At 56.3% G+C, this 26,842-nt stretch overlaps 1 protein-coding gene across 7 annotated transcripts in view; it reads left to right on the plus strand.

Annotated features, from left to right (window-relative positions):
- Positions 1 to 609: 609 nt before the first annotated feature.
- ZMIZ1 (zinc finger MIZ-type containing 1) overlaps positions 610 to 26,842 on the plus strand; it is a 240,283-nt gene continuing 214,050 nt past the window's right edge. For 5 of the 7 annotated variants that reach the window (XM_039477944.2, XM_039477943.2, XM_039477942.2 and 2 more), the window contains exon 1: positions 610 to 1,265. The gene's annotated coding sequence lies outside the window, so the exon portion shown is untranslated. The remainder of the gene's footprint in view (positions 1,266 to 26,842) is intronic. The other 2 variants (XM_039477947.2, XM_039477948.2) reach the window with 1 other exon arrangement.

Raw genomic sequence — 26,842 nt, forward strand, 5'->3', positions numbered from 1 at the left:
GTGAGTACCTTAGCTCTCGGCTACCTCAGGCGGTGCCTAGACCCGGGCGGAGGGCCGGGCGCGAACCCAGCAGCCCCCGCGCGACCCGCGCGCACAGCGCTCCGGGCGCTCCGTGCCGGGCCTCCGAGAATCCACGCGTCTCTGGACTGTGCTAGGTGCAGTGGATCGACTGTGCTCACTGCACCCCCTGCTCCCCCACAGCTGTCGGGGGCCGCGCTCTAGTCCGCCCCAACATCATCCTTGGCGGTGGTGGTCCTCTTCCCGTCCCACCCGCCAGTCCCCGGGCTGTAGGAACAATTCCAAAATCTCCTCCAGGGGAACACTTTGGAAATCCAGTTAACAACTCGCTCACCCCCAGTTCGGGTACCTGACAGTGCCCGAGGCCACGAGTGCACTCCAGGCGGGGGCGCACCAGCGAGGGGCAGGGGCTCTCGGGTGAGCCGGGTGATTTTGGCTTCCTCCCCCAGGGTGGTCCCTACCTAGGCTCACATTTCTTCCCCTCTCCAAACTTACGGGGGCCGTGGCCTGCAGGGGGGCGGGGGGGGTGCTGCAGGGGGCGTCAGGGAGTAGCGGAGGGAGTAGGACAAGGAGGGAGGCGAGTGGACGGGCTGCGTAGCGGGGAACCGGGAGCCAGGAGGAGAAAAGCTTGGAGAGCGCCGGCACCGAGGAACGGGGAAGAAAGCGAGGAAGACCAGGGAAAGGAAAGGCGAGGGAGAGAACGAGGAGAGGCGGAAAGGAAAGGGGAAAGAGAGCTCGCGGCTAGAGCGCAGAGCGCCAGCCAAGCCGAGCGGAGCAGAGTCGAGCCGAGCGCTGTTAGCGGCGGCGGCACGGCGCGGCGCTCCGCTCCGGCCTGACTCCGCACCGGCTTTTGCGGGCGGCCGGCGGCGCGGGGCCCTTTGGAAATAGAATAGCCAATGTAATCTGACACTTCAACTTGCTCGGCTCCGGGCGAGTTGATTCACTTACTCACCCCCTAACGCCGAGTTCCTTTTCACTGTCTGTGGACATTAAAAAAGCGAGCGGCGGCGGCGGGCGCCGGGGAGAGCGAGCGGCCGGGCGGCAGGCGGGCGAGCAGCGATCGGGCGGCCGAACGAGCGAGCAAAGCCGGCGCAGCGCGGTGACCCCAGCCCCAGCCGGCGCGGAGCGGGAGCCGGAGCCGAGCGGATCTCGGCGCCCTCACTGCGCTCCTCCCGGCCCGAGCCTGCCCTACCCGGCGGTGGCGGCGGCGCGTCCTCCAGCGGCGGCAGCGGCGCTCGCAGCGCCCGGTAAGTTTGGGGCCAGAGCCAGGCGCCCGCTGGCTCCGCAGCTACCTCCGGCTCCTGGCGGACTGGGGGCGCAAGCGTGGGGGTGCTGGGTTCTGGGGCTTTTCCCTTAAAGAGTCCCCCGGAGCGGGGCGACCGGCTGGCGGCGCGGGCTCTGCTCCGCTCCCCTTGGTGGCGGGGGGCGGAGGCCCAGCGGCCGGCGAGCTCCCGGCTGTGCGGAGCCGGCTTGGGCTGCGCGCGGGGGCCGGGTTTGTCGGGGTGTGCGGGGCGTAAGTGTGGTCGTGCGCGCGCGGACCCGGTGCCCGCCTCCTGCCGGCGCGCCTCCAGCCCTCGCTCTCTACACCCGGGGGCCGGGCAGGACCGGGAATCGGAGGAGGGAGGGAAGGACCGGGGAAGGACCGCCTCGGTCTCCTTCGCCTCCTCTGGGGAGATGCGAAGTTGTGCGCCAGTGTGTGTACGGGAACCACTGGGGAAGGCTCTGGATTTCAGGGTGGCAAGGGGTGGTGGTGTTAAGTTGTGCGTCTGAATTTCCAGGGAAAACATACACTTTTGTAAATGGTAGGTGGGGGCGCGGTTAAGTTGTTTGTGTGGGAATTGCCCGGGGAAGGGCGGCGCGCGGTACGAACGAGGAACGCGGAGGAGTGTGTGTAAGGGCTTCTGCTAGGGCTTCCGAAGCCCGAGGGGCGCTCAGGCCAACGCCTGGACGGGGCTGCCCCGGCCAGGAGGAGAGCCCAGGGGGAAGATGTGCGTGTGTGTGTGCGCGCGCGCGTTGCAAATACGAAAGTAATATCCCGGTGTTCTTTCTTCCTCTTCGTCTCCGGCGGCGGTGGCCCCGAGGGAGTGGGAGGCCGGCCGGGGCGGCGGTTGGGGGGCCGGGGCTGGAGCCGGGGTCGGGGGGGAGGCGGGCTCTGGAAGCTTGTTTCACATTCCTGGCGTCTGGGCTGGGAAAAAAACAGTGGGGAGCGCGGCCTCCGCGTCTAGGGCGCGGGCAGCGGGCGCGCGTCGCCCCCTCGCCGGGGACATCTGTCCAGGAAGCCGGCCGGGCGGGGAGAGGACGCGGTGCGGAGGGCAGGCTCCCCGCCCTGGAGCGGTGGGGGCGCGGGCGAGGGGCGGCCGCCTTCTCGGCCATTGTGCGCCAGCAGATTTTCACGGGAGACTGCCCCGGAGCCGCCGGAGAAGGCCAGGAGCCGGCCTCTGCCCGGGGTTTAAAAGACACTCCAGGAATGTAAACAACCCGGGCGGGAGTGCGGGCGGACGGGAGCGCGCCAGGGCACCCAGGCGGGGCCCCCCACCCCTCCCCGGGGGACAGCCCGTCGGCACCGCCGCCTTGCCCTACCCCTCTACCTGCAGCAAACTTTTTCGTCCTCTGCCTTCCCTTCCCACCTCGAGCCCCTCCAGCAGGTCACTGAGCGAGAGCCACTCTCGGGTGGGCCAAGGGTGCTTGGTACCCTTGCCTGACCGGGGGAGGCCTGGCGACTGGGTCCCTGCTTCGGTGCCCGGAGCTCCCGCTGCGCCTGCCCGGGAGCCACCAGCTTCCTGGGCTGGCTGTGCCCGAGTAACTGGGGCTCTGAGCCTGCCCGCCTGCCTCCCTCCCTCCCTCCCTCCCGCTGCTCCTTCCCCCGCGCGCTCTCCCCCTTCTCCTCTCCCCTGACTGCTTTTCCAATGCCCTGACATGAGGGAGGAAGATTTAACTTGGCAGCCCAAACAAATGTTCTCTCAGAGGTCCTCCAAGAAGCTGGCGGCTGGGCTGGCGGGGTGAGGGCACGGCTCGGCCAGCCTTTCCCTCCTCTCTGCTCTGCCACGGACATTTGGAGCCCTCTGGGTGGACAGCCCAGGGCATGGGAGAGTAGGGCCCAGCCCCAGTGATTTAAAAGGACAGTGGACGACCGCCTGTGGAAGCCCCTGGCTCCGCGCCGGGTGCAGAGCCGCTCCGAGCTGCCTCCTGGTGCCAAGGGTTTTCTGAAGGATTTTCTTGAGCAACAGTTTGTCTCCCTGCTGCAACCTGGGAACCGGGCCTGGTAGACCAGAGGGTTAACCAGTGCCGACTCCTCCTCCCTGGTGGGTGTGAGGACAGGCTGGTTACACCGGGCAGGGCGGGAGGCCAGAGGCTGTTCCCAGAGGTGCCTGGGTTTGCTTATTATTGTTTTTGAAGGTGTAGATAAAGAGTCAGGCGCTGGGGCTGGAGAGCCGGGCAGCTTGGCGCTGGTGAATTCCAGCCTGCCTTCGCTGGCGCTGGTAGGGTCCCGGGAGTGTGAAGCTGCTGCTGAGCTATCGGGGAAGTTGAGATGAGAGAGCAGGCTCTTAGCCTTCTCTGTCCCGGCCGCTTTGTGAGGGGGTCCCGAGAGGGGGAAATTCCTGGCCCCTCATTCGCCGGTTCCTGGCCCCAGTGCAGAGGCCGGGTGGGTTTGTGAATACCCCGAGCCTTGGGCTGACCTTTCCCTCTTGAAGTCGAGGATGTTGAAACACCAGCATCAAACAAAAGACACATTGAAAGCCCTATCTGCTACAGAGCACGTGTGACTTGGGGGCCCGGGGAATGCATTTGGAGGGAGATGGTGTTTTCTTCTGAGCCTAATGATTTCGGTTGGGTTTTGTTTTCCCCCAAAGGACAGAAGCGGCTCCTTGTCCCAAATCACGAGGTTATGAAACGCTGTTTTCAAATGTAAATCTCAAAAGTTTAGACTTCTGAGAGTTGGTGGCAGTGACTGGAGGTGGGGGGCGGGGGGAGGAGAAGGGAGCAGTAGGGAGTGGATTCAAGAGGTGGATTTGGCATTTTGGGTAGGGCTTACTGAGAAGAGTTGGGAATAAGAAATCACAGGTCTTATGAATAAATAGACTTGTCTATGCAGAAAAGGATTGCTGGCTTCTTCGTGGGGACAAAATGTCCCTTTTCCCTCCTAAGGAAAGGGGGGAGGAGAGTTCTTGTTTCTCTCACAGCCAGGAGCAAAATGAAGAAAGGTCCAGAAACTGTGGGGTTTGGCGACTTAACTACAGTTTCTCACTCTCACGCGCACACGCTCACTTCCCTAGTTACAGTAACACAATATTGTCTCCATCCCCGGCCCCTAAGACATGCCTCCAACATAGGACAGGTGTCCACCGTTGACTCATTCCAGAAAATTGCAGGGGCGAGGACCCAACTGAGAAGAACTGCAAACTTCACTTTTTTTCCTGTTTTTTCCTGATGGGGGAGGGGTGGAGGGATCAAGGAAGGAAGGCACTTGGAGGCCTGTTGCATCCTGAGAGTTTTGTCGCAAGAGTACCTGCATATAAAGCCACTGACCTAGAGGGTCCAGTGAGTGGCCATGACCCTGGCCTCAGGGTGAGGCGTTGTTGTAAGAAATTTGGGCACCAACTAGTTAATTTCCGGAAGCCTCTGTGAACACTTGGTCTTGGGACCAGGAAGCAGGGCCCGTGGGTCGTGGCTGGGTCCCCTACACTTTCATTCATAACTTTGCTCCCCAGGGCCCTGGCCTGGCTCCTGTCGCTGCTGCTTGGTCTTTATGAGGCTCCTTAGATTTTGTGTGGACAACAAAGGCAGGGCTGCCACAATTACCCAGGACACCGCTGCAGCCTTGCCTGGCGACAGCTCTGACCTCTTAGCAGGACACAGTGCCCTCTGCCCATGCCCTGTGGAGAAGTGCTCTTTGTCCTTAAGAGTCTCTCAGGATGGGGAGGCAGCCACCCTCCTGGCTGTAAGCTCCATGGGATTCTGAGGTTGGGCCCTACCTTTAGAGAGGGTCTGAAGGGAGGCTGAGAAAAGCAGTCATAGCCATAGGCTCTGTGGAGAGTCCAGACCCCATCATGATTGAGTGGGCCCCTGTTACCAGAGGAGATGGGGGAGAGAACCAAGGTGGCAGGAGGCTGTAGCTGTCTATCTGTGTTGGGCCAGTAACTCTCCTGTGGTGGGCTTCAGTCTCCTGATCTGTAAAATGGGTCCAAGGGCAGAACTTGGCCCATCCCACTTGGTTGCTGGGAGAATGAGGCAGATGTGGGCATGAGTCCCCTAGGCATGTGTCCCTTGAAGGCCTGGGAGGCTCTGGGTACAGAATGGGTAGGACACAGAGGGATTGGATTGGAGGTGCTGGAAGCATTTTCCAGAAGCTGCTCTCATCCAGACCTACTTATGTGGCAGCTGGTTGTCCAGCCTTGGCTTGCATGCCCTCCAAGACAGGGTACTCATTACCTCTTGGAAGCCTCTGCCTTCAGTGGGCAGTTGTGCGTGTTAGCGTGTTCTGCTGCATGCCTTCTGCAAATCCACTCCTGACCCTACTCTGGTTTTGAGATGCTGGAGGCCCTCCAGACCATAGACTCGTTCTTTCCTGAATGATCATGGGTTCAAGACTGCTGCCTAGGCTGGCTCCTAGGTAGGGAGACACGTTCAGATGGCTGCTTCTAGCCCTTATTGGGAATGACCTGTTGTGGGGGGAAGAGTCTGCCAGGGGGCATCCCCCTGTCATCTGCCCTTGTGTGCCAGGTTTGCCTCTGGGCGCTTTCCTTGGAGCAGGGTATGAGAAGGAAGGGGGTGCATGATGAGGGGTGGGGTTGGCTCAGGGGCTGCTCACGGATGCCACAGGTGTTGACTGTGGATGAAGATAGTGTCCTGGGAGAGACCAGAAGTGTGGAAGGCAGTTCCTGTTCCTCAGGAGCCCACAGTCCAGTGCCGGAAGGAAGATCAGTCCAAATAAATAATTAACCACTACCAGCTGGCTGCCTGCCACGGGGCGCGTGATGACAGTAATAACCACAGCCCCTCTCCTTTGTATGGTTCTTGATGGATTTAGAAGCTTTGTCCATCTTTGTTTAACCCCAGTAACAACAGTGTAAGCTAGTTACTACTTGGAATTATCCCCATTTAACAGAGCAGAAAACCAAAGTTCAAGAGGTCCAGCAACTTGTGGCAACCTCAGGCCGTATCGATGGCAACGCCTTGCGCTGCCTCCTTTCCAGTCCACGGAGTGAGCGCTCCAACCAGGCTGGGATATGGTGCAGAGTCAGTACAGGCTCCAGAAATCGGGGCTGGGGGAATGAGGTGAAGGAGGAGCCATTCCCAGGGAGGGTCACAGATGGGCCTCACCTGTCTTCCCCCTCCCATATGGCAGCACATGGTCCATGCCCCCAGCAGCTGTGTCCCTTTCTTTTGGCACAATGTCTTACAGACAGAGCTTGCTCTGAGCCACAAACCCTGCCTTGGCTGCCCGGGGCACACAGGCCTATGCATGGGGCTTCGTGCCTTTCTGGAGCGGGAGGCAGGGGTGTTTCCAGCCCCCGAGTCCCTGCGAGGCCCAGTACACTTCCTCGGGTTGCTATGGTTTCTGTATTTCCTCTTTGGGCTGAGTCAGTCCCCAGGCTACATGGGACACCCACTCCGTGGGAGACCTTGGGTTCCTCTGACCCTTGCAGCCTGCACCCTTGGGCCTGGTTTTTGGGAACTCAGCTGAGTGCCACGCTAGGACAAGGCTGTAGCTGGCGGGGTTCAGGCCAGGGAGCAGCCAAGCAGGCTGAGCTGGCACCTCCCCAGGAAGCTTGGCCCAGCCTGGCACACCTGTGCAGGTAATGACTGTGGCTTGGGAGGGCCCCGAGCCTGTCAGGCCCAGCCACTGGAGTTACTGCAGGATTGTGCTGGGGGAGGCTGGGGTGTCTGAGCTAATTAGATTTCTTAGATTTCAATGCTCCCCTAATCCTGTTAGCCCAGCTGTAATTGTAACCACTTGAAGGTTTCGACTGTGGCAGGCTGTTGAGGACAGACGGTGTGGGGACTCCGCTCTGCCCCAGCCCCAGCCCCACCCCTAGACAGCCGGCTGGGGGCCTGGGGACTGCCTTCTTAGGTCTCCAGGATGGGGGCCTGAGTGATGAAGGGTGTCGTGTTTTTCTATAGAATCTCAGCATCGTGGACTGTCAGAGTAGACACAGCTCTTTGAAATCACCCAGCTCAAACCCTTCCCTGTACAGATGGGGAAACTGAGGCCTACAGAGGGAAAGAGACTGGCTCAGAACCTCGATGGCTGGTAGTGGTGAAGCATCAGAGACCAGTGGTCTGACTTTGGGATATTTGTCCCTAGGGACTTTAGGGAAAGTCTGGAATTTCCAGGAACTAGTGAGCCTTCCAGAGACCTCTGCCCCTAGAGATAGGGGTTTGGGGGCTCCATTTGTCCCCAGGCCTGCTCCCCAGTTGGCAGTTACCTGTCTTGTACTCCCCTAGCCCTGTCTGTGTGCACACCTGCACACATAGGCACACCCTGGCCCTGCTGGCCAGGGCCTCTGCCAGGGCTCAGGCTGCCTGGCCCGGGACCCTGAGACCTGAGAGCTCTCTCCCTCCTCCCCAGCCAGTCTTGCCCAGACACTTGCCCTCCTGGAGCCTCCAATTCAATGCAGATCAGGAAATGGCCAAGCTGTTTGATGGGTGAGGGTGTTAAATAAATGCATACACTGTACTTTCCCCAGCTCTTCCTTCCACAGTTCTGTTTTCCGCGTCTGGCTTAAATGGAGATCTGTCCTCTCTCCCTGCAACCCGTTCGGACTTCCCAGTCCCCAGGGGCTGGCTGGCAGGGAGGATGGGGATGGTGTGCCCCGGAGCTTCCCGCTTAGGTCGTGTGATGCTGTCCTCTTAGCTGTGAAGCTTCCAGGAGAGATCTAGAAACCCCTTCCACTCTGAACCTCTCTGGCTCTGGGTTTTGAACCGCTAAGCTTGTAGTATAAAATTAGGGAGGACTCATTGGGTTACCTGGTCTGGCCTTTCCTTCCCTAGCCCAGGAAACTGAACCAGGGAAAGAAACATTTGGTCTCATCCAAGGTCAGCAGCGGTGGGTGACTGAGCTGGGCCTGGAACCGCGTCTCCGCCAGCCCATTAGCTCATGAAACATGTATTGAGTGTGTGCTCTTGGCCCTGTGCAGCCCCCTTAGCCGCTCTTGAGCTCATTAATAAATGTTCTTCGGCTCTGACTCGAGAGGCCCAGCTGAACCGTGGGGGTGGGGTTCACTTCTGAGTGCTCAGAGTGAGGAGGAAGGATGGGAAGTTTTCAGTGGCACTCTCAGATCCTCTGCAGCCTGGGGAGCATGGAACACTCTTGGGCTGGCGTTAGAGCCCCTGCTCAGCAGCATGTGTCTTTACAGAGTGGTTGCATTATGAATTTGAGAGAAGTAAATCAGGGCCGGGCACAGAGGCTCATGCCTGTAATCTCTGCACTGTGGGAGGCTGAGGCGGGTGGATCACGAGGTCAGGAGTTCAAGACCAGCTTGGCCAACACAGTGAAACCCTGTCTCTATTAAAAATACAAAAATTAGTCGGGCATGGTCGCGTGCACCTGTAATCCTAGCTACTCAGGAGGCTGAGGGACGAGAATCGCTTGAACCTGGGAGGGAGAGGTTGCAGCGTGCCGAGATCGCACCACTGCACCCCAGCCTGGGCGACAGAGCAAGACTCCGTCTGAAAACAACAACAACAACAATATGTAAAACAGATACCTTCTAGGGAGGGTACGAGATTCCTCATCAGCCAGGACCTGTTTAAGCTAAGAGGATAGTGGCTTCCCATACCTCCCCTCTCCCCCACACCCAGTCCTTCAAGAGCTGACCTTTGTCCTTTGCTGAGCGAATGGCCAACTGGCTTGGTCCTGCCTGCACTTCCTCTGTGTGTAGGGAAGCAGGGAGGTGGCCTTCTCATTCCGCCCTAGGAGTCACCTGCTCAGAGTCACCTTTGTCACCCCAGGTGAGAGCACACTAGGAAGAGCCAGCTGGGCTCAGGACAAGGGAGGAGATGCCAGGTGCCTGGACCTTGCCCTGTCCACAGGGCTCCCACCCAGACTCCCACCCCTACTCCCTGGTGGACCTTGACCGCCGCTGGAAGCACAGGGCACAGCTCTAACCATTCAGCGACCTAGCCGAGGATCGGCAGGGCGCAGAGACCTCTGGGGAGAGTCCTGAAACCCTTTCCTGGTGTGTGCAGGAGGGAAGGGCCCTTACAGGGTCTCTGTCCAACCTTCTTATTTTCCAGGTGGGGAAACCCAAAGCCCAGAGACGTGGTGATTGACTGCGGGTCATGCAGCGGGGTGTCTCACTGAGAGTAGGGGGCTCTGTGGTCTGGGTGAGGAGAGGTGGGTTTTCCATCGATGTCTTGCTTTGGTGTGCGGCTGTTGTTTACATCCTTAAAACAGCTTGCCAAAGGTCTGCTGCAAATATAATGGCCAGCATTTATTGGGCAACTAATGTGTTTCATGCCCTTCTCAGACTGCCTGGGTGAGGCTCTCAGCTCCGCTCTTGGTGAGCTCGGTAACTTTGGGCAAATAATGTTTAACTTCTCTGACTTTGGTCTACACATCTGTAAAACAGGCTAACTAACAGTGTAGTAATAACTAACATACTATCTTCCCCATAAGTTGAGAAGATGGACGATGCCTAGTTCCTGGCACGTAATAAGTGCTCAAGAAAAGGTAGCCCTAGTCTTTGTCACCACCAGTGTTCCTATTGTTTTACCTCTGATTTACAGATGAGAGTGTGAAGTCGATTGCCAGGTCACGTGGCGCCTGGGGCCCACACAAAGCAGCCTGCTGGCACCCAGGCTTCCTGATCTCCAACGCCCTGCCGTTTCCCACACTTGTGCAGCGCAAAGGTCTGGCCCGTCTTCTCTGAGAGGCCCCCAGTCATAACCCAAGTGCATTTTAATTCAACCTACCAGGGCAACCTGGAGGTTCCCCTTGGAGAGGTGTTCGAGAGGCAGGTATTGCATCTGGACTCCTGCCTGAGAAGCTTTTTCTTTTTGCTGGTAAACTGAGGCTCATAACAATACCTCCCTTTTAGACTCTTCCCATGGGAAGGGAAGGAGGCCGCAGAGGGACTGGGCTTGTCAACTGTATACGATCATGCAGAATTGCTGTGAACGATAGCTGGGACTTCTCGCCAGTCACTCGCCCCTCTGAGCCTCAGTTTCCTCATCTGAAGACCATGAGCTGAATCAACATCGTCGCTTTCCAAAGTGGCTTCTCAGGACCACCAGTCCCCAAAAGCAAAAGGGAGGGCAGCAGAACACCCCTGCCCTCCAGAAATTGTCAAACCTATTTGCCTGAAGGAGATACCTCCGAGTAAATAGTTTGCCTCACCCAGCCTTTCCCCAGCCTACAGACACCACCCCTCTACTTTTTTTTTTTTTTTTTTTTTTTTTTTTTTTTTTAGTGCAGTGGTGCAATCTCAGCTCACTGCAGCCTCCACCCTCTGGACTCAGGTGATTATCCCACCTCAGCCTCCTGAGTAACTGGGACTACAGGCATGCGCCTTGTGCCTGGCTAATTTTTTTTTTTTTTTTTTTTTTTTTGCATATGGGGTTTCACCATGTTGCCCAGGCTGGTCTTGAACTTGCTAGGCTCAAGCGATCCGCCCACCTCTGCCTCCCATAGTGCTGGGATGACAGGCGTGAGCACCATGCCCAGCCCCATGCTTTTTAAATGCAAAATAACTACGGAGAAGACCAGTAGAGCATTTTGGGAAATACCACCTAAACGGTCCCTTCCAGCTCAGCATTGCAGCTCTGTCCAGCGGATGGTTTACCTGCTGAAGAACCACCTGTCCAGGGGACCCTTTCACAGAGGGGAGGAGGGGACGGTGCCTCAGCCTGCTTCCTCCGCATCTCCACCTCGTTTTGACCCATCCTCCAGCCTCCACATGTCTTATCACTTTTGCTGGCCTCCTTCTTTCCTTTTTTTGTTACCAGACCACAAATCTATCTGTGGTCGGGCAGTCCTGAAAGCAAGGCCAACTGGGCAGAGGGGTGGGGCCTCTGCCATGTCCCTAGAGGAAGGCTCCGGAGGTTTGCTGGCTGTCGGAACTAGAAGGGCTTTGTTTCACCTGTGGGGGCTGTGAACCCCCAGAACCTATGGGCAAGCCTTTGCGAACGTGCATTCTCGTGGAGAGGTGGTCTGAAGCCTTATTTCAGATCCTTAAGTCCGTGTGGACACCCGGAAACAGTGTCAGAACTACGGCCTTTGGATCATGAGGTCAGGAGTTCGAGAGCAGCCTGGTCAGCATGGTGAGACCCCATCTCTACTAAAAGTACAAGAAGTTAGATCGGCGTGGCGGTGTGTGCCTATAATCTCAGCTACTTGGGAGGCTGTCAAGAGAATCACTTGAACCCAGTAGGTGGAGGTTGCAGTGAGCCAAGATCACACCACTGCACGCTAGCAATAGAGCAAGCAGTGAGACTCTGTCTCAAAAAAAACAAAACAAAACAAAACAAAAAAACAAAAAACAACAAGAACAAAAAAACCTACAGCCTTAATCCAAGGCTCTGCAGTCCCTGGTCCTTGAATGGAGTGGAACTGTCATGCTGCCTTTCTTGCCCTCCTTCCATTCCATCTCAGTTGTGTGACCTTTGTAGGTGTGAATACATTTGTGTTCACACCCCCCGCTTCTAATTCAGCTTGACATTTTCCTGGCAAGGAATCTGTGGCCAAGGGATGTGAAGGGACTTGGCCAAGGCCACAGGGTCTGGTACTGGGGCTGGGTGTGGGGGGCCCAGGGGATGATGAGTGAGTGGCAGGCAGGTGTGGCCTCCTGCAGCAGCTGACTTCATTGCGAAGCCAGCCCATCTTGTCCTCTGTGAGACCTACCTGGGATGTTGGGATTCAGTGTCCCAGAAAGAGCTGGCACTGGGGTGAAGGAAGTCCCCGCCCAGTCCCTCTTCTAAGAAGGCTGGGCAGGACTGGTTTAGGAGTTGGCTCCTCTGGGTCAGGAAGCCAGCTTCAGCTCTGCAGGCTGCATCGTGTGGGTCCCGCCCAGGTTCATGGTTCCTCTTTGGGGGATGTGGGGAGCACTGGCACTTACACTGAGGGGCACATAATATCTTCAGAACGCCTGGCTGGTGTAAGCTGGTTAGGAGCCCTTAGCTGGGGCTGTCATGCTGTTGGTAGGGCGAGGCAGCCTGGGGCCTCCAGAGAGCCGTGGGCCCAAGCTGGGTTCCATGCGGGCAGGGGCACTCTGTAATTGTTCATGAGTCACTCCGCCTCCCTGCTCACAGTCCTCATGTCCCTGCCTTCCTGGGACCCTGAGAAGTGGGCTTTGTGGTGGTTGGGAGCAAGAGAAGGGACTCCTGGGCCATCCGCCTCTCTGCCCTGTGTGTTGGCACACCCGAGCCCCACCACCTCCCTGAGCCTCGGATCCTGGGAGAAGAGCAGAAAGCTTGGACATGACTTTTTTTTTTTTTTTTGAGACCGAGTCTCTCTTTGTCACCCAGGCTGGAAGTTCAGTGACGCAATCTTGGCTCACTGCAGCCTCCAGCTCCCGGATTCAAGCAATTCTCCTGCCTGAGCCTCCTGAGTAGCTGGGATTACAGGCCCATGCCACCACACTGGGCTAATTTTTGTATTTTTAGTAGAGACAGGGTTTTGCCATGTTGGCCAGGCTGGTCTCGAACTCCTGACCTCAGGTGATCCGCCTGTCTTGACCTCCCAAAGTGCTGGGATTACAGACGTGAGCCACTGTGCCCGGTCCCAGGTGTGATTTCCTGTTTGGTGTTTGGTGTCCGTTTATCTCCTGCAAAAGGATGGCCTTCTGATTCCTCCCACCTGCCTGGGTTGACGCCTGCATTTCTGCCTGTGCTTCCTCTGCGGGGCTGACCCCTTCAGGCAGAAGGAGTGGATCTGCATGGGGGTTGGAATCCTCATGGGCTTCGGAAATCTTGGGGTCTTCTGCCTTGCGGATGGTCTCCCTCCTACCCAGCTCCCCAGAGGGGCCTGGGCAGCTCTGCTCCACCCGAAGGCTCTGGATGCTCCTATTTCTGGTATTCCTGGCACCTTTGATTCCCAAGACCACTAGGGTCCTTGGCAACCACTTCATCTGATGCCTGTCGTACAGATAACTTATGCCCCGTCTGCAGCATCCCCACAGAGCACCTTCCCAGTTGGGCTTGCATGCCTCCACGGACAGGCTGCTCCCTGCCTCCCCAGCAGCTCCCTCCGTCTAGAAAGTTCCACATTGTATGGAGCATGGAAGGATACTTCTCCCCTAGTTCTCTTCTCAGGATCTTGCAGAATGTGCTGAATTCAGTTCTCAGGAAGTAGCTTCTATTTTCTACCTCAGAGATTGTATCCTCCTCAGAGACTTCTCTCTAGGCAGAGTCTAAGGCTGGAGTAGGCAGAGTGGGCTTCCTGGAGGAGGTGGCCTTATATCCCCTGGGCCTTATTATCTCTGCTTCTGGTAAGAGCCTGGGCAGCTTGGAGACCTCAGGCCTGACCTGGAAATAGCCTAGCCCAGGTCGTAAGGCATGGCAGTAGGCTGGGGAGGCCACAGCAGTGGTTCACCGGGGCCCTAGGGGAAGAAAGTGGTCTGGCTTCTGCTTGTCAAGCAGGGTCAGACATTCCAGGAGGCTGATAAGGCAGTCTGTCTTCCCAGCCTCTCCCAGCGTGCTCGCCTGCCACTGCAACCAGAGCCCCCTCGCCGGAGGTAGCCAGGGGCTGTGAGTAGTGCTTCTTCCGCTGCCAGCCACCACCCGGCTCCTCACTGAGCTCCCCTCTGCCTGGCCCTGCCCCCTGCCACTTAGGCGCATCTTGCCTGCGTGTCTGCAGGCCCCTGAGACCTGGGCTTTGTGCAGAACTTCTGGCCTCATCCCGGCAGTATCACTGGTGGCCGTCGCACGAGTCCGAGGGGAGAGCCAGCGCCTTGCATGCTGTCCAGCGTCACAGTATCAGGTAGTGTAATGTTTCATTACCATGTGCAGTGATGGTAATGGCAGCACAGAAAGGCCTTGGAGACTATCCAGGGCCAACCTTCTCATTTAAATGGTGAGTCGAACCCTGGAGGGGACGAGGTCACATGACAAGTCCCTGGCAGAGCTGGAGCTAAAATCCAGGTGTCCCCACCATCTATCCAGTGCCCAGCCCCTCCTGTTATTCCACAGAAACCCTTTGCTGAAGTGAGGCATGGGAGAGGTGCCTCCATGGCTGTGGCGGTGGCGCTGGCCTGGCCTGGGACTCACCTTCCCCATCTTGCGGAGCAGCTGGGCCTTCCGGCTCCAGCTGTGCCTACCAAAAACGCTGGGCCTAGAGGCAGGCAGGTGTCCCTGTGGTCTTGGTGAGACAGCTGGCTCCTCCAGCCTGGGGCCCGCTGGGGGTCGCTGCCCTATAGCAGGACACTTTCTTTCGCTTCCTGGCTCATATGAGGCTGCCTGGCATTCTGCCTTGGGTGGTCACAGTGTCCTCAGGAGCCCACCTGAGACACCGCACCCAGCTTTTTGGCTCATCTGGCCACAGGATGTTCCCGTGGCCTGGACGATGGCTTGAATTTGTGGTCTGAGATCCAGCCTGCTGTGACCCCTTCCAGGGCCCTGAAGACCCAAAGATGCCCAGACTATGGGAGCGGCGGGGACCTGAGCAGCCAGTTTACTGAATCCCCTTCTCATCCCATTTCCCGGATTGGAGCCTGGAGGCCAGAAAGGGAAGGAATCCAGCCTCAGAGTTGCAGGCAGTATCCCGTGTCCTCCCAGCCTCGCTGGTCTGGCCTCTGTCTGCTTCCGCCCTCTGTCCCCGATGCTGTCCTTGGCCTGCCCAGGCTTTGTGTGGAGTGAAGGACGATAGGGGACAATGGACAGAGTAGCAACTGCTGCTTTTCCTTAGGACTCCTCCAGGCCTCTGCCAGACCCTGTGTCCTTCCAGGTCTGGGGAGCCTAGGCACTGGGAGGGTCCTGCTGGTGGGGCCTTGTGCCAGCCTGAGAACAAGGTTTCCTGGCTGGGCTTGAGCCCCCGGCACTCTGCCCCTGGGGAGGGCAGAGTCTGGGGTCCTTTTGCGCCTGCCCTCGCCCAGCTCCTCAAGGAAGGTGGACTAAGGCATACCTTCGTCAAGTTTATCAAGTACCTACTATGTGCTAAGCACTCTTCCAAACCCTGGGGATACACTGGGGACCTTGACAGGGGCCCTGCTTACATTCTAGTAGGTGAGACAGACAGTCAGCAGGTCAGCAACTTAATACGTGATGTCATGCTGAGTTATAGTAAGTGCTTTGAAGAAAAATAAACCAGGATAAGGTGTATATAGGGAGATGAGTGGGTGATGGAGCTTCCTTAGATGGGGTGGGCAGGGAAGGCTTCTCTAAAGAGGCTGCATTTGAGCAGATACCTCAGGGAGACAGGGGAATGAACTCCATGAACATTTGGGAGAAGAGCCTGCCCGGCAGTGGGAATCGCATGGGCAAAGGCCCTGTGGCAGGTACATGCTTGGCGTGCTATAAGAAAAGCAGGGAAGCCAGTGTGGCTAGATGGAGTGAGGAAAGGAGGGAGCAGGGAGGAAGTCAACAGGGTGATCAGGGACCAGGGGATGAGGGACAGAGAGCCTTATCAAGTTCAGGAAGGGCTTCTGACTTCATGCTCAGTGATTTGGGAGCCACTGAGGGATTGTAAGTAAAGCACTGAGGCTACTAGATGTGTTCTCTAAGATCTCTGGCTGGTGAGCTGATAATAGACTGAAGGGACAAGGGTGGCCACAAGGAGACCATCTGGGCAGCGTTTATAGGAACCCAGGAAAGGATGCTGGTGGCTTGGACCAGTGTTCAGTGTAGGTAGTGAGGCAAGGTCAGATCCTGAATGTATTTTAAAGACTGGTTGGGTGCCGTGGCGCATGCCTGTAATCCCAACACTCTGGGAGGCCGAGGTGGACAGATCACAAGGTCAAGAGATCGAGACCATCCTGGCCAACATGGTGAAAATGCATCTCTACTAACAATACAAAAATTAGCCAGGCATGGTGACGCGCACCTGTAGTCCCAGCAACTCGGGAGGCTGAGGCAGGAGAATCCCTTGAACCCGGGAGGCAGAGGTTGCAGTGAGCCAAGATTTCACTCCAGCCTGGTGATAGAGCGAGATTCTGTCACACACACACACACACACACAGACACATACACACACACACACACACACACACACACAAAGATCGACTGAGGCTGTGGCCAGGAGCCTGTTGGGAATGCCTGTCCATGAACGCTTCTCCTTTTCTGCTTGCCACCTCCTGTGCTGCACTCTGTCACAGGTGCCCATTTAACAATCGGAAAAATAGAGGCGTAGTGGGTGTTCCTGATACCCGCGTCTCCCCTTGGAATTCTGACATTCTGCATTCGGTCTCTCTCTCCTCTTCTCCGGCTGACTCCTTTGCATTCAGCCCTGCATGTTCATATCCTCCACTCTGTGCACCATACTTTCCCAGCATGTTTAGTCTCTACCTCAAGGCTTTTGCATATGTCAATTCCTCCACCTCCACTCTCCAGTCTGGTGAACTCCTACCCATCTTTAAGAGCCCAGCTCAAAAACTGCCGTCTCTGAACTCTCTCCCTTGACACTCTCAGGCGCTGAGGATTTCTTCTCCACTGAAAATTCTATTCCTTTCTTTCCCTCCCACACTCTTATTGCAAGGGATCAACTGCATGGGGCTGGGTCTCTGCCTTCCTTCACGCCCCCTCTTTCTGTTCTGTGTCCTCACAGCCTGGCCCAGGGCCGGCACAGAGGAGGGAACAAAAACATTTCAATGTATTCCTGGAGCAGTAGTTGGTTACTATGGAAACAAGGAAGTGTTGCAACTTCCTGAACTTGAGGTTGGGGTCAAAGAGGGCAGCTGTATCTTGGCCACACAGGATCAACCCAAGATGGCCACCCTGAGGTTCTTATTAATTCAAAGTCACTTTGGGCAGGCTCTTTCCCATCCTTGAGCCTCAGTTTACCCCATCAGTAAGATGAGGGCATTGGGATTGTTTGGCTCTCTGCTCTAACATTCTGTATCCCTGTGCCTCCAGTCCTGCTGTATGACCACAGGCAGACCCTTTGCCCTCTTTGAGCCTCAGTTTCCCCATTTTTTTGACCTCTCTCCTTCAAGAACATACCTGCCTGAGTCAGCCAACTCCAGAATCTCAGGGTCAGCGGCTGGGCTGGCTGTTGATGATTGAACTGGGATTCTTGTGACTTGCAGAGGCACAAAGAGGGAAGTCCTGCTTTCCAGGGTGGCGGGGCGTGGGTGGGGGAGTGAGGCAGCCGGAGGGTGGGTTGGTAGGAGAATCCAGGCCGGCTCACTCTGGCCTGAACCTGCATGGGCCCCCGGGTCTCCTTTCTTCACCTTGAAGGTGGCGGGAGCTAGTGTTTGCCAGGGGCGCTTGGCTGTGCCGGACGCTGCCCACTCTGCGTTCTGTTGCTGTACCACGTAGACCCCGGCCTGTGCCCTGAGGGCCACAGGTCCTAGGGTGGCCCTAAAGGCTGCCTGCTGCCTGTGGTAGCTGGGCTGAGTGGGTGGGCAGTGTGTTCTCATTGTGTCTCTTCTCTCTCCACTTCATTGCTCAGAAGCCAAGAGTTAGCCAAGCACAAAACCACAGCCTGGCGGCTGGCACCCTCCTTCACAGCCATGCAGCACCTGGTTCTGGGGGTGGGGGTCAAGGGACCAACATGCCCAGCATGACGCCAGGCCTGCAGTTGAGTTCCCACCTGCCATTTGCACGTGCCATTGGTCAGAGTCGGCAGAGGCCTCAGCCTGCCTCACAGGCTCCCCCAGCCCTCAGCCTGCACCTTCCCCCCGGTACCAGCTGGGTCTTATTCCTCTGTCCCCAGACAAGACATGGAGCAGAGAAGGTGCCCAGTAAAGCCTGATGACTTCTTGAATGACAGAGTGAAATCCGTCAGGTATGTAGATAGTTCAGTTGGCCATAAAGCCCAGTTTTCTCAGATTTTACACAGTTATGTTTGCTTGTTCAGCATATAAAATCTTTTTTGTTTTTGAGATGGAGTCTCACTCTCGCCCAGGCTGGAGTGCAGTGGCATAATCTCGGCTCACTGCAACCTCTGCCTTCTGGGTTCAAGTGTTCTCCTGCCTCAGCCTTCTGATTAGCTGGGATTACAGGCACCCACCACCACACCCAGTTAATTTTTGTGTTTTTAGTGGAGACGAAGGTTCATCATCTTGGCCAGGCTGGTCTTGAACTCCTGACCTCGTGATCCACCCACCTTGGTCTCCCAAAGTGCTGGGATTATAGGCGTGAGCAACCACACCTGATCCTTTTTAATTTTTATTATTTTATTTTATTTTTTAGAAACCAGGTCTCAGTCTGTCACCCAGGCTGGAGTACAGTGGTGTGATCATGGCTTACTGCAATCTCGAACTCCCATCTCTGCTTGCTGGGACTACCAGCACGAGCCATCACTCCTGGCTAATTAAAAAAAAAATTTTTTTTGTAAAGACGGGGGTCTTGCTTTGTTGCCTAAGCTGGTGGGATTCTTTTTTTTTTTCTTTTTTTTCTTTTTTTTTTTTTTTTTTAGATAATCTTTTTGGAAGCTCTGTGGTCGGGACTGGTTTTCTATACCTTTGGCCAACCTCTTCCTTTTAAAACCAGTGGTTTCTGACGTGCGTTTTTGCATTTCCTTTATTTACCTGGTCTGTGCGACTATTTTTTCTCTTTCGGATTCCATACAGCAAATAATTCCACCTCTCTTTTTATTTGAATTTCTCATGCCAGAAAGGCAGGGAGGGTTAGTAAACACTGCTTTGGTTGTTCTTTGTTTTGCTAAGTGTTTTTAACTTCTTAGTGTTTTAGATTAGATTTTATCTGCCTTTCCTACCTGCCTTAACCCCAGGTCTCTAACCCTCCATCTTCCCGTTGCTTTTTCAGTGGCATTGTGTCTACTAGGACAGCTGTGTGTGGTAGTGCAGGTTGCGCACTGCACAACTTGGGGGTGGTACTCACATTTTAGTCCCCTCACATTATATGTGTATTAGATGATATTCTGGCAGGTGGTGGTAAAGTGTTTTGAGAAAGGGGAGCCTGGTTCTAATCCTCATATAGCCACCATGGATTAGGAGTGGGCTGACATTGTCGAATCAACCTGGCTGAAATTGGGAAGTCATTTTGACCCCTCCCCAAAACTGTACCCCATGACACTGGGTTTCCATGTCCCCCTTGCCCTGCTCAGAGCATGGCTTATGGGAGTATGTAGTCAGGGAACTGATGTCTTTGGACTCCACCTTTTGGATGTTTCTAAAGCAGCCTCTCCTCTGCACGTCCCAAGGGAGCAGCCTTCTCCCTCAGGCGTTCACCTCCAGCTTCCCCTTTTCCATCGTCCCTCCACTTGGCTACTAGTGTGAGCCTGAATAAGAGGCACTCCTGATCTATCGCCTCTTCCACTCTGCTTAAAACTCTTTCATGCCTCTCTACTACCTACCATCTGACACTCAGTGCCCTTCCTTCTCTGGCTGCAGATGAACTTTCACTTGGGTGTGTTTTGCACATCATGTTCCTCTCTGCTCTGTCTGCCTGGAGAACTCCTAGGCATCCTGCGCACTCTGCCCAGGCCTCAGCTTGCACTCACGCACCAGCCAGGTGAAGTGGATCGGTCCTCCCCTTGCCCCAGTTCCCCAGGCGCTGCTTCCTGACCAGTGTTGCAGCCCTTGCTTGGCAGGATCGCAGCTACCTTTAGAATACCCCAGCCAGAGCCAGGCTCTGACTCCCCCGGCACTTGGATCTAGCAAACATTCCAGTGTGCTCCCTGCAAGGTGAATAACAAATGATGGCTACCCTTTACACAGAGCTGGTCGGTTTTGTGTCGTGGACTGTGCGCATGGTCTGACCCCTGGCCTCTTCTTTTGCCCTTACCCATCCCAGCTAGAGCCAGAGAAATGGCTGGGCCATGCCAGGCTCCCAGGAGCGCCTCTCCTCCTGTCCTGTCCTCTCCTCTTCTCTCCCTTCCCTTCCCCTCCCCTCTCCTTTCCTCTCCTCCCCTCCCCTCCCCTCCCCTCTCCTTTCCTCTCCTCCCCTCCTCTCCCCTCCCCTCTCCCCTTCCCTCCCCTCCCTTCCCCTCCCCTTCCCTCCCCTCCCTTCCCCTCCCCTTCCCTCCCCTCCCTTCCCCTCCCCTTCCCTCCCCTCTCCTCCCCTCCTCTCCCCTTCCCTTCCCTCCCCTCCCCTCCCCTCCTCTCCCTTCCCCTCCCCTCCTCTCCCCTCCTCTCCCCTCCCCTCCCCTCCCCTCCTCTCCCCTCCCCTCCTCTCCCCTCCCCTCCCCTCCTCTCCCCTCCCCTCCCCTCCTCTCCCCTCCCCTCCTCTCCCCTCCCCTCCCCTCCTCTCCCTTCCCCTCCCCTCTCCTCCCCTCCCCTCCCCTCCCCTCCTCTCCCCTCCCCTCCCCTCCTCTCCCCTCCCCTCCCCAAAGCTACTGTGGTCTGAGGACACCTGTGAGCTTGCTGTACCTGCGTTGCCACTGCACAAACTTGGCTTCCTGGGAGAATTGGCTCGGCAACAGCAGGCTGGGCCAGGCCACAGGGCTTCTTAGGCAAAACTCCCCAGGCAGGGCCAAGGGCAGGGACCTCGTACGCACAGCCTGTGCACCAGGCAAGTCTGCGGGCAAATGGGCTCCAGCTTGCCATGGTGCTGGGTAAACACCGGTGTGCAGGCCTGCCTAGGCACGGCCCTGGGTTCTGTCGGTTAAAGGTGCAGGACACCATTTTGTTGATCCGCGAGTTGCCAGTGAGAGGGTGACAGAGAGTGACATATGGGAGCCTCCATCAACCTTCGCAGGGACTCAGCCCCTCCAGGCTTTTTGAGCAGAGGCTGTGGGAGGCTTGGGGGTCCCTGGGCCAGGACTGCTGTTCTGTCTCTGTGGTCTCTTCTCCACTGCAATGCTGGCTGCTCCCTGGGACCTGGGGAAGGTGGGTGGGCTATGAGCAGGTGCATTTCCTAAGCCAGGTCTGAGACCAGAGCTTCCATTTAGCCATCCCCACTGCAAATACATTTCAGTCCTCACTTCCCCCAGGCAAGTTCACATCCTTGGGGACACCCGTCCTGCACCAGGCTTGGTACTTTGGGGTGTGGAAACTGTCAGAGCAGCGCGCCTCTGAAGTTGCTGGTGTTACCCCGTTTTGCAGAGGAGGGAGCTGGAGCTGTTCAGCCAGCTTCAGGCTGAGGGTGTTCAGCTTCCACAGCTGTGCAGGATATCGGGTCTTCTACTCCCTGCGTGAGGCCACTTGATTTTTCTTTTCCAGGCCATGGCTGTTGGTACCAGTGAGTATCCGGTGGCCACCCCTGCCCTTCTGACAGGGCAGCTCTGAGCAGGTGCCTGGGCCAGTGCCACACTTGGGGAGGTGGACAGGTAGCCTCAGAGCCCGAAGCAGCTGGTGGAGTTCATTGCCACGGAGAACTCTCTGTGGTTTGCAGCCGAAGCCTCTGCACATCAGATCCTTCTCCCCACCCAGATGGAACCATGCGGGCCCCATGTCAGTGAAGGAAAAAGTAGCCCTTGGCACTTGCGCAGACACAGATTGTGGAAGGGTGGCATCGACAACGCGGGTGCTACCCATCTGCCCCGCTCTCTGTCCTTCTCCGAAACAAACTCAGCTCGGGGTGTGTGGTGCCTTCTCCCGTTCGCTCTCGTTTGGTTTCGGTCTGGTGCAGTTGGAGTCCTTGCCTCCTTCCAGCGGACGCATTGGACCCTTCTCCCTGGACCCTGAAAACCTCAGGGGCACCGGGGCTGCTGTGTTGGATCAGAGGAATCCAGTAGAAATTGGGGGTTCTGGGTGCAGGGGGCACTTGGGGTGCCTGCTGCGTGCTCCCTGAAGGTGAACTCCCAGGGAGGTTGTGCCTGTTTGGAGGGCCACCGACTCCACCTTCACGGGCATGAGCAAGACTCTGCTGGCCACAGCCAGGACAGCCTTCCTCTGTCCCTCCCCCTCTCTCACTCCCCCACCCCCCACCCCCCAGGCCACCTGCTTCCTTTTTACCCGTGCACATGTCCATGTGTGCCCTTACAAGCTCCTGGCTTTCCGAAGGGAGGGGACAGGTTGTAGAGATGGGATGCGCGGAGTGTAATTTTGTTTCTGTGGCTCTCCTTTCAAGCTGTCACGGTAAATCTATTTTACTTGTCACTTTGTAAATCATTATGCAGGATTAAGCCTTTTACCAGCTTTTAAGGCTTCTGCAGCCAGGGACAACCCCACCTCTCCCTCATCCTGCCTCCTTCTTTCGCTCACCTCCCTTCTGAATGACCCTACCGCTGTGTCTGAAGGCTCAGTTTGAATGAAAGTGGGGACCCAGGACAGAGCTTGCCGTCACTGAGTTTAGCTGCCCCAGGTGGGGAAACAATCCCAGGACGGGGAGGGACTCCCAGCGGCTGAGCCCTGGGTGCTTGGTGTTTTCCGGTATCTCTGAGCAGTGGGGGTTGGGGGGGAGTTGCTGAAAGTAACCGAGCATGGGCATGGGACTTGGAGGGTTTTTTCCTCATCCCCCGTGGGGACCTGGACGCCCCCCCTATGGCTGTGGCAAGATTGCTCAAGACCCATAGGGAGACCCCATTTGGAAGAAGAGACGTGCTTGGAGCGAGAGAAGGACCTTCTGTCCCTTCCTAGGGTGTGGGGCTGGTGGGGTGGGGGACTGGTGACAGGAATCTGGAGGTGGGAATGTGGTCAGAGGTGTCCTGCTGTTCTGCGGGATCCTGTTTATTTCTCCAGATATCTCTGTCCTCCAGAGAAGCTTTGGAGTGCAAGAACAATGAAGCCATGTGCTGAGATATTCAGAGTTGCAGATAGTGGCCGGGACTGCTAGCCAAGAGCCAGCAGTAGGCAGCGGTGCGCTTCCCTTCCCGGGTCCATTGGAGCAGCCGGCTCACAAAACCAGAGTGGAAAGACGCCCACCCACAAGGCTGGCGAAGCACACTGCGGGAGCTGAGGCTCGGAGGTGCCCACTTTGAGGAGCCAAGGATGTATGTGCCCAGGGCCTGAGGCTGTCAGAGCTGGGCCATGTCAGGTTTGACAGCCTCAGGTCTTGCTGCCTTTTCTATCGGGATACACTGGCCTTGTCGCCAGGTCGAGGGTTTCCTCCCTGTTGCTGGGATTCCAGGTCTCTCCTCTACCTACCTGTCTGTGCCAATAGAGGACCCCGCCTTGGGGGCCCGCACTCACTCGTCCTGCTTCCACCACTCCCCACCTAGACCCCTACTGTCTTGAGCCCAGACAGATTCATCACTTGCAGCAATTACAGTCCGCCGGGAGACCTTCTCTCGCATCTTCTAGGGGAGGGTCCTGTGCTTGGGAAGCCGGGCTGGTTGACATTCATTCCCACAGCCCTCTTTGCTTTCCCTCTTCCAGCCCTCATGATGTGCAATGCCAACTGCCTTTTTTTTAAATTTGAAATTTTAAAATTTTGTGGGTACCTAAGTAGGTAAATGTATTTATGTGGGCAACTGCCTACTTTTAGTCTTGAGCCGTTCTGCAAAGCTGGAGCCCTGTCTCTTATCCCCTAGCACAGGGGCCGTAACGGCACAGGCTAAGGCAATATTTCTCTATTAGAAGGATGGCCAAACAAAAGTCCTCAGAGCCTGACCTCAAGGAGTTTCACGGTCTGCATTAGAAACAACCTTGGCTACTCAGCAGAATAGCTATAATAAGTGCCGAAAGCTTCAGAGAAGTCGGCTTAGAAGTTGCAAGGAGTGAGAGGAGAGAATGGCTAGAGTGGTCGGGGAGGCGTCCTGGAGGAGGGGGCATTTGAGGGCTACACTGAGGATGGAGAGGCTTTAGCTAGAACAAGGCAAGGAGGATGGGGAGGAAAGGTACTTCTGGGCGGTGGAACCGACATGACCAAAGGAAGGGAGGTGTGCATGCGGGGTGCTTAGCGCGGCTCAGCCAGCACCCAGAGACTTGAGGTGAGGAACAGAGGCCAAGTTTCTAGGGATGGCTGGGACCCCAGAAGGAAACCTGGGTTAGAGGGGACACTTATCCTAGAAGTGGGGAGGGGGAGGTGTGCGACAGACTGGGCGAGGACAGAGCAGTGTTTTAGGAGATGTAGTGACAGGGAGCCACCTGGGTTGGAGGAGATCGGAGCCTATTAATTAGGCTTATGAGTGGAGTCCCTCAGGTGCACTTCAGGACCAACCAGGGGCCCTGTGCTGGGTGGGATGGGGCAGGGCTTAGGGGCTGGGGCTGCTCCCACCCCCTCCATGCTGACTTGGGGAGGAGGCAGTAGCAGCAGCTGGGGCTTCTGAAGGGTCTGGGTGCAGGCTTGGCCCGGCTACTCCTCGTGGAGAGGGGGTGGCCTGTTCCTCAGTCCTCAGCCTGCAAAACGGGGAGGTTCTACAAGCCCACCCAACCTGTCTGCCTGCTGCTGTGAGGCGTGAAGGAGGCACAGGGAGGGGAAATTATTTGTGAACTGACATTGTCTGTTCTCATCCCCTTCTGGAAAATTGGCAGCTGCTGGCTTCCCTCTGTTCTCCAGATTGGAGGCGACCCCAGGATCTGGGTTTCATTACCAACAAACCAGGTGATCCTGGGTCAGTCACCTCCCTCTTCCAGGCCTTGGTATTCTCCTCGGTTAATGGCTCTGTGCTGATAGCCTAAGTCTTGCCACACACGGCGTGGCTGGTGTTCTGAGCTAGGAGACCCAGGCGTGGGCTGCAGTTAGGGGTGTCCCCCTGTGGGCAGAACCCCACACCTGTCGTCACGACAGCATTGCAGCACCTCCTTATAAGCCTTGGAACCTCCACCAAGAGGTTCTTGTGTGTGTTTCTTGGTCTCTGGTGACTTCTAGGCCCATTTGACATTTCCTCGTACTTCCTGCCCACTCCTGGAGGCCCCTGATTAGTCTACTTGGTCACAAACCTGTATCAGATCCCTGGTATCCCCCAGCAAGCGTTACACAAGGCATGTGCCTTTAAGTGATGCTTGTGACTGTTTGAAATCTGGACACCAGCTGGCAGAGGGGCAGTCAGGTAGCTCACTTTTCTATAAGATCATTTTTTTTTTTTTAAGAACAGATTTTGTTTTTCTGATAAAAGAACCCATGAGATAGTGAGGAGACAGTACTGGAAGCAGCACCCCCAAAGCTGTTTGAATGTGATGCAGACAGTTGAGGGGCTGAGATACCAGCCAGTAGGAGAGAGGGTCCTGGGGGTTCACCGAGCAGTGGGGTAACTGAGGTGCAGAGGGCACCCAGCAAGAAAGTGATTGGGTGACAGATCCAAGCTTCAGTTAATTATTATTATTCCTACCCACCACCACGTTCAGGGGATGCTTTATGTTCTCTGCACCGTGCCATGTGGTTTATGTATGTTACATTTACTGTTGTAAAGAACCCCTATGTAGGAAGGACTGCTGTACCCTAGTTTGTTTGTTTTGTTTTGTTTTGTTTTGTTTTTGTTTTTTTTGAGATGGAGTCTTGCTCTGTTGCTGGAGTGCAGTGGCCCAATCTCAGCTCACTGCAACCTCTGCCTTCTGAGTTCAAGCAGTTCCCTGCCTCAGCCTCCTGAGTAGCTGGGATTACAGGCATGTGCTGCCATGCCCGGCTAATTTTTGTATTTTTAGTAGAGACAGGGTCCCACCATCTTAACCAGGCTGGTCTTGAACTCCTGACCTTGTGATCCACTTGCCTCAGCCTCACAAAGTGCTGCTATTACAGGTGTGAGCCATGCGCCCAGCCTATACCCCAGATTTATTTATTTATTTATTTATTTATTTATTTAGAGACAGAGTTTCACTCTGTTGCCCAGGCTGGAGTGCAGTGGAATGATCTCAGCTTGCTGTAACCCCTGCCTCCTGGATTCAAGCGATTCTCCTGCCTCACCCTTTCCAGTAGCTGGGATTACAGGTTCCACCACCACGCCTAGCTAATTTTTGTACTTTTAGTAGAGACACGGTTTCACCATGTTGGCCAGGCTGGTCTTGAACTCTTGACCTCAAATGGTCTATCCAACTCTGCCTCCCAAAGTGCTGGGATGACAGCTGTGAGTCACCACGCCTGGCCTGTATCCCAGTTTTACACACCCACGTACATGGTGTACTCAGAGCGATTAGGGCCACAGGACCAGGTGTCGTAGGCAGGATTTGAATGCAGGCCGGCGAGTTCAGATCCCGGCTCCCACTACCGTATGTAGGCCCTCTCATGCCCCTGTGTGCCTCTTCAGGGCCTCTCTCTGGGCTGCCCCCCGCAAGCACTGTGCAGACAGACAGTCTTCCTCTTTCTAGGAGGTGTGGGTGCAGAGGACTTTCTGTATTGGGGAGATAAAAGAGCCCGTTTGGGATGATTTTTATCAGCTCGAGCAAGTCGGTTTGACTTACAGGAAGAAGCCAATTTGCATTTTGGGAAAGAGCTGAGTGTAAAGGCCGCGGTGAGCGCTGGGTGGATTTATAAATAAACAGTTGACCGAGGGCATTGTATGTCCCCAGCTGTACAATGCTGGGTTCATATTGACACCACAGACCTGTTCTGCACGTCACGGCTGCCCTTTGGACAGAAAGGGCCTAATTGAGTAAGAGAGCGCGGCTGCTGGAAATGCCAAGGAACCCTTCCTCTGACCTGGCTTCTTCGGCACACGCGAGCCGGCTGAGTCCGGCTGCAGCCGGGCCTGTTTACTGAGGCTGCTGGCATGGTATGCCAAGTGCAAAGCCCGCGAGCGACTCAGAAGGCCGTGAGCATTGGGGCCAGGGCGGCTGCTGCTCTCCCGACCACCCGGAGGGAGCTGGAGCCCCAGCCAGGTCCCAGGAAACTTGGGTCATTGCACAGAGGCTACCAGACAGTCTGCAGAGCTCCACTGCCTGGGTTCAAACTCTCACTCACTCTGCCGCTATCGGTTACTTTGGCTTTCTAGACCCAGATTCCTTGGCAA

Source organism: Saimiri boliviensis, chromosome 12, assembly GCF_048565385.1.
Source record: "Saimiri boliviensis isolate mSaiBol1 chromosome 12, mSaiBol1.pri, whole genome shotgun sequence".
In the NCBI taxonomy this organism is placed as follows: domain Eukaryota; kingdom Metazoa; phylum Chordata; class Mammalia; order Primates; family Cebidae; genus Saimiri; species Saimiri boliviensis.